Raw genomic sequence first — 6,444 nt, 5'->3', positions numbered from 1 at the left:
GAGTCTAGATCCAGAGGGCACAGAGTAACGTAGAATCTCCACTGAGTAGTATCCAATCTGTCTGGGCAGGGCTGATGAAAGGAGATGTGGATAGGTCTCTTGTGATACAACAGTGAATAACTGTTATCAGAACTGAGTGTGAGGGTTGGGAATGTAAAGGTAGATGTTTTGTAGCAAGAAGGGGAATGATTGACTTTGCAGTCTAGAAGCGGAGGTCCCTGGGACCATCAAGGGAGAAGAATGAAGAGTGGGACCCTACCCAGAGAAGCAGTGACACCAGAGATGGAGGCAGAGATGATGACGTGGAGAGATGGAGCAGCTGGGAACTTTAGACCCAGAGAGGGAGAGGAGCTGTGTGCTTGCAGGGTGTATACCCTTTGATTGGTTGATGATGCATGGAGGGGATTGTAATCATGGCAATGAAACGATATATGATAGGATGAATGTAAAGCTAGTGTTCTCCCATGTAAACTATCACATAACTCACATTAAAACATTAAAAAACAAACAAACCGACGTTCTTCCATGTAAACTATCACTTAATTCACAATAAATACATTTTTTAAATTCTAACAACGACAACAAAAAGCTTAGTGAGAAAAGGTAGGTTCTTGTGCATAGAGAGCATGCCCCCAAAGTATTACTGGTAGAAGTTGTTTCTTTCCAGGATCCCTTGCTGCTCCTTCCTGGACCTGCTTATTCTTCACACTTTCTCTCTTTCAGTGGGATTCTGGTTTCAAAGTCAAACTGCATCCTGGACACACCAATGACTGGCTGTGTGAAATTGGACAAGTAACTTTGCCTTTCTAGGCTTCAGTTTCGTCATCTGTAAAATGGGAATGATCACAGTGAAAGATAAGGGTTTCTGCTCCTGTAAATATAGATGTACAGCCTCAGAAATCGTATGCAGGGTCACTATGAGTTGGAACTGACTCCATGCACACCACCTCTTATTGGAAGGAGCCCTAGTAGACTAGTGGTTATGCACTGGGCTGCTAACTGAAAGGTCAGTAGTTAGAAACTGCCAGCCACTCCTCGGGAGAAAGATGAGGCTTTCTGCTCCCATGAATATTTCCTGCCTCAGAAACCCTACGCAGGGTCACTAGGAGTTGTAACCAACTCCATGATATACCAACACTTGGTGTGGCATTGTAGGATAAACCACTGCACTACAACCCCACCAGCCACTCCTTGGAAACACTGTATGGGATCACTGTGAGACAGAACCAACTTGATGGGACTTAACAATAACAACAATGACCTCTTATTATTATTACTATTGGTATCTGACATTTATTAAGTACTTAATAATAGGAGTCCTGGTGTGGTGCTCTGGGATAAAGCACTGGGCCGCAAGGTATGTTTGAACTACAAGGCTGGTGATTCATATTTACCAGCTACTCCTCGAAAATCCTATACAGGGTTGTGATGAGTCAGAATTGACTGGAGGGCACTTAACAATAGCAACACTGTGAAATAGGCCCTGTCTCTTTCTTGGTTTTTGTTTGTTTGGTTTAGAATTATTGGTGGCTCCCTAGGATAAGCACTGGACTGACCGTGAACCACAAAATCAGCAGTTCGAGCCCACCAACTGTTCTGTGTGAGAAAGATACGGCTTTCTCCTCCCACAAAAGATATAAAGCCTCAGAAACTCTATACAGCATCCACTATGACTCAAAACCCACTCGATGGCACTTGACAACATCAGTTTAAAGTATACAGTATGGTATATTTTGACATATGAATATACCCATGAAACTAACACAATCAATTTATTGAGCATTTCCATCACCCTTAAAAGTTCTCATGCCACTTAACAATCCATCCCTTCCTCCACCCTGTCCCCAAACCACCACCAATCTCTTTGTTGCTAAAGATCATTTGTATTTTTATGTGATTTTTAATTATGTATTGGGTGAAAGTTTTCAGAGCAGATCAGTTTTCCATTCAACAATTCACACACATTTTGTTTCATGTTATTGATTGCTGTCCCCACAGTGGAGTGTCCCATCGCCCACTACCTCTCTACATTTCCTGTTCCCACTCCTCCGTTCCTGTCCTTCTGAACTTTGTCCTTTGAATAAATGCTGCCCTTTTAATCTCAAATGGTTGATTATTCTAAGATGTGTGTGCTTCCCCAGTGTTATGGTCCCCCTTATTGTTGATGCTGTTAAGTGTCATCAAGTTGGTACTGACTCATAGCAACTCTGTATAGAGTTTCTGAAGAGCAGCTGATGAGCTTGAACCCGTGATCTCGCGGTTCAAAGCGACCTTGCAGTCCAGCACTTTAACCCATAGTGCCACACCAGGACATGTTCCTCTTATAGACCTGTCTATTGTCTGCATGAACAATGAGCCATGAGGGTGAACTCATTTCCAGACCTCAGGGCCATCGTCTTGGAGGTTCCACAGTCTCTATCCAGCCAGTAATCCTATTTTCTTTTATGATTTTGAATTTTATTCTATGTTTTTCTCCTACTCTACCCAGGACCTTCTAATGTGATCCCTTTCAGAACAGTTGGCAGTGGTAGTGGAAAAACACTCTGGAAGCCATGTCTCATCTCCTTTGGCTTCACAAGGGGGAAGGAGAATCAAATTCAAAATCATCCCCAGGCTGATTCCTATGAAGCGTAGGTCAAACATATTTCCACCCTTCAAACTTCTTTATTCTATTCTAACATCAACTGACCTGCCCACAGCACTCTCTGCTTTATATCTGGGCTGGACAATCCATTGGAATGACCACACAGAACTCATAGACAATACTTACAATTATAAAGTTTATTAGGGACCTGTTTAGGGTACCAGTCAGGATCAGAAATAACCCAGGATGCAGCAGTTCTCCAGTCAAGAATGCCTCTTCTCTGCTATACTGCTTGTGTCTCTCACTCTTGTCTTTGGCCTTTTAGCTGTGTTGTCATTTGGCCTTGGCTTGGGCAAGTATTACAAAGCTCCTTTAGTCTGTAAATGCCCAAAGGGCACACTCTGCAAGCCACTCTACTGCTCATAAGCACTCAGCTTTACTTGGTCCATGGACCAGGAAGCTCAAAAATATTCTGTCTCTCCACGCCATTGATTCTGTCACCCCACTTTTCTAGGATATCATGGTCTGCTCCTGGGTCTTCTTTCTTGATGGTTCTGGGGTCACCTGTTCCTGCTTCTGAGATGGCTCCTTTTCAAGCTAGTGGGATGGCAAAACTAACCAATCCCAGTGTGAGAGTCCCACCTCTCTATTTGCATGGTCCCACCCAATAATTTGGTAGGAATTAAAACTTTGGATGGAAAAGTCATATCAAGTAAATTCATAATGCCACAGATAACTAATCACCAGTTTGCATTTTTACATTGAGTTCTATATTTTATATTTAGGTGGAATTTTATATAAATGGAAATATGCCATATGTACTCTTTTGGGGGGGAAGGGAATTCTAGGTTATTTCAGCACAATGATTTTGACATTTCTCCATATGATTCCATGCATCAGTAGTCTTTCCTTTGCTGTTGTGAGTAGTATTCTATTCACCACCGACTGATGGACAAGTGAGCTGCTTTACAGATTCTGGGTTATTTTCAGTTATTGGCTACTATGCATAAAGCTGCTAGAACATTTGTCTTTGTGTGTGAGAGGGCTTTAAAAAGTTCACAGAATAACTTCATTATCTCTTCATTTCATTTTTACATGGACATTTTCTCTTTTTTTAGGGATGGAATATTTTTTATTGATAATATCAGGTACAAAATTATTCTATGAAACTGTTTTCCAAGAGGACCCAGCTTGCCCATGGACGCTCCTGGAGAGGTTTGTATGATGGAGCAATTGAGGGTCCTCAAGGGTGGCCAGTTTCATCTGGAGCCTTCTACCTGTCTCTGAACCCCCTCTTCCCCCAAGATACCGACTGAAGAAAGTATTGATTATACTGTCAGATGACGGGTTAAAGTGACAGGAATTAGTGGGGCAGGCAGGAGTCTTCTGACACCAAGAAAGCCTGACCAGAGGTTCTGGGAGGCAGTGGCCTGGCTTCAGTTCTTCAGAATCATTAAGGGTTGCTTGGGGCAGCCCTGAGGCCCAGAAATTCCCTTCTCACCAAGTCTGAGAACCCCAGCTGGGCTGGGCACACCCATAGACTCAGGGAGGTGTCTGCAGAAGAGAGATGCTCTTAAGAGGAAGGGTGGAGGAGACCCCCAGGCATGTCACAACCCTGGAATCCCACTCCCAGGAGCCCTGAAAGGCAGGACCCTCAGGAATCCAGCAGGGCTACTGACCCGGTGTCGCCTCATCATCATCTGTGGGGCCACGACCATTGATGGTAGGGGAGCAAGGCTGGGCTTGGGACAGGTCCTCAAAGCCGCGGCTGAGGGGAAGTGAGATGAGGTCAGGGCTAGTGTCGCAGGAACCTGTGCTCTGTTCCAAGGTAGCAATGGTGGTCGTGGTGCTGGGTGGGATGGGGTCCTCATCCTCATCCTCCAGGAGGGATGCCTCTGGGATGTGACTGAAGGCTTCGGGGTGTTGTCGAGCCAGCTTCCCTTTCAGGGTCCGGATCCTACGGAAGATGCTGTCCAGATCCCGTTTCATCTCCACCAGGGTCCTCGTGTGATGCAGGAAGCGCTCGTTCATCTGCTGCAGGCGGGCACTTGACAGGTTATTGAAGTTCAGCAGCATCTCGTTGGTCTTCTCAAAGCAGTCCAGCATGTTCTTTTGGGCCAGAATGATGGCATTGACGTCGTCGGCATTCACCATGCTCAGGACGCGGCTGCAGAAGACCCTCGAGGCTGAATCTGGGGTGTTCATCTCTTCCTTCTCCTCCACTGCCTGCACATCCGGTGGCCTTGCTCGCGCTTCTGGGATGGCGCCCGCTACATGAACTTTTTGAAGTCCCCTCTTACTTTCATTTCTCTTGGGTAAATACGTAGGAATGGAGCCCTACCGCTGTACTAAAGGCTTGTAAGTTTCTAGTAGAGTCCCTAGCCCATGTTACATTCATAGGAAGGACTAGAACTAACACTGCCATTACTTCCCCTCAAGTCTCTCCCCCTCTCACATGCGTTCCCCAGACACCTATGGTCCCTTCCTGTTTCCATCACAGTTCCATACCGCCTTCCCCTTCACTAGCCATGCCCACACCAACCCGTAGCCCCACCACGACACATGACCACCACAGATCTCTTCCTTCTTCCTGCAACTGAGGTCTCTAGTCCTTTTCCTTGGGTCACTGCTGACCTTTCAATGCCTTGGTTGGGATGTAGCCTTTCCACAGGGACAAAACAAAAGCATTCACTTCCTGCTCAGACCAAACAAAGTTATTATTATTACTATTTTAACTATTGATTGTGCCTTAGGTGAAAGTTTCCATAGCAAATTAATTTTCCCAATCAGTAGTTCATATACAAATTGTTCCATGATATTAGTATCGAACCCCACAATGTGTCAGCACACACTTTATTTCCTCCCGGGTTTCCTGTTTTTTATCATTCAGTTCCCCTGTCCCTCCTTGTCTTCTCATCTTTGATAATAGAGAAATGTTACCCTTTGGTCTCATAGAGTTGATTGTTCTGAGAAGTAAAATCATTATGGGTGGTGGTTAGTTCTGTCTATTATTTGGTTGAAAAGTGGCCTCCGGAGTGTCTTCAGTTTCAAGTTAGAAGATTGTCTTAGTATAATAGTCTCAGGGTTGTTTTCTGACCAGTCCTGGTGTGGCGCTGTAGGATAAGCACTGTACTGCCAACCACAAGGTCTGCAGTTCAAACTCACGAGCTGCTCCTCAGAAACCCTATACAAAGTCACCATGAGTTAGAACCAAAACACTTAACTGACCAGTAAGTCTGGTCATTTTTTTTTTTTTTGAATTGTATTCTACATTTTTAAAAAACCCATTCTAACCCAAAACTTCTCTGTGGTCTTGGTCAGAGTGGTTGGTAGTGGTAACCAGACAACATGTAGTTCTTCTGGTCTCAGATTAGAGGAGGCTGTGTGGTTCATGTCGGTCATCAGTTCTTCAGACTAATTGCTTCCCTGAGTTTCTGACTTACTTCATTCTCCTATGTTCCAGGCAGGAAGACATCAACAGTTATTTCTTCAACGGCCTTCAATCTTTTAAGACCCCAGACACTACTCACCAGATTAGGAAATAGAACATTATTTTTATGAGCTGCGTTTTGTCAATTGACCTAGACTTTCCACAAGGCTATGATCCTTAGCCTTCAGGTTCAGTGGCTCAGTTCTGATTCAGAGACAGTTTCTACATGTGCCGCCTATATGCTCTATTATATATATATCAATACTTAGACACTTCTGGTATGACACTGTAGGATAAGCCCAGGCCTGTGAGGTTGGTTTGAATCACAAGGTCAGCGGTTCAAACTCACCAATCACTAATCAGAAACCCTATACTGGGTCACTATGAGTCAAACCCGACTCGACAGCACTTAACAACTATATATATATAT

At 44.4% G+C, this 6,444-nt stretch overlaps 1 protein-coding gene and 1 pseudogene across 4 annotated transcripts in view; both read right to left on the bottom strand.

The window, feature by feature from the left end:
• TBC1D1 (TBC1 (tre-2/USP6, BUB2, cdc16) domain family, member 1) overlaps positions 1-6,444 on the bottom strand; it is a 385,492-nt gene that overhangs the window by 318,646 nt on the left and 60,402 nt on the right. The gene's annotated exons all lie outside the window — the stretch shown is intronic.
• LOC102824567 lies at positions 4,256-4,789 on the bottom strand (annotated as a pseudogene).

The sequence above is a fragment of the Chrysochloris asiatica genome, unplaced genomic scaffold (genome assembly GCF_000296735.1).
Source record: "Chrysochloris asiatica unplaced genomic scaffold, ChrAsi1.0 scaffold00364, whole genome shotgun sequence".
NCBI lineage: Eukaryota > Metazoa > Chordata > Mammalia > Afrosoricida > Chrysochloridae > Chrysochloris > Chrysochloris asiatica.
Note: the sequence above shows the minus strand (reverse complement) of the source record. Positions and strands in the feature narration are given on the sequence as shown.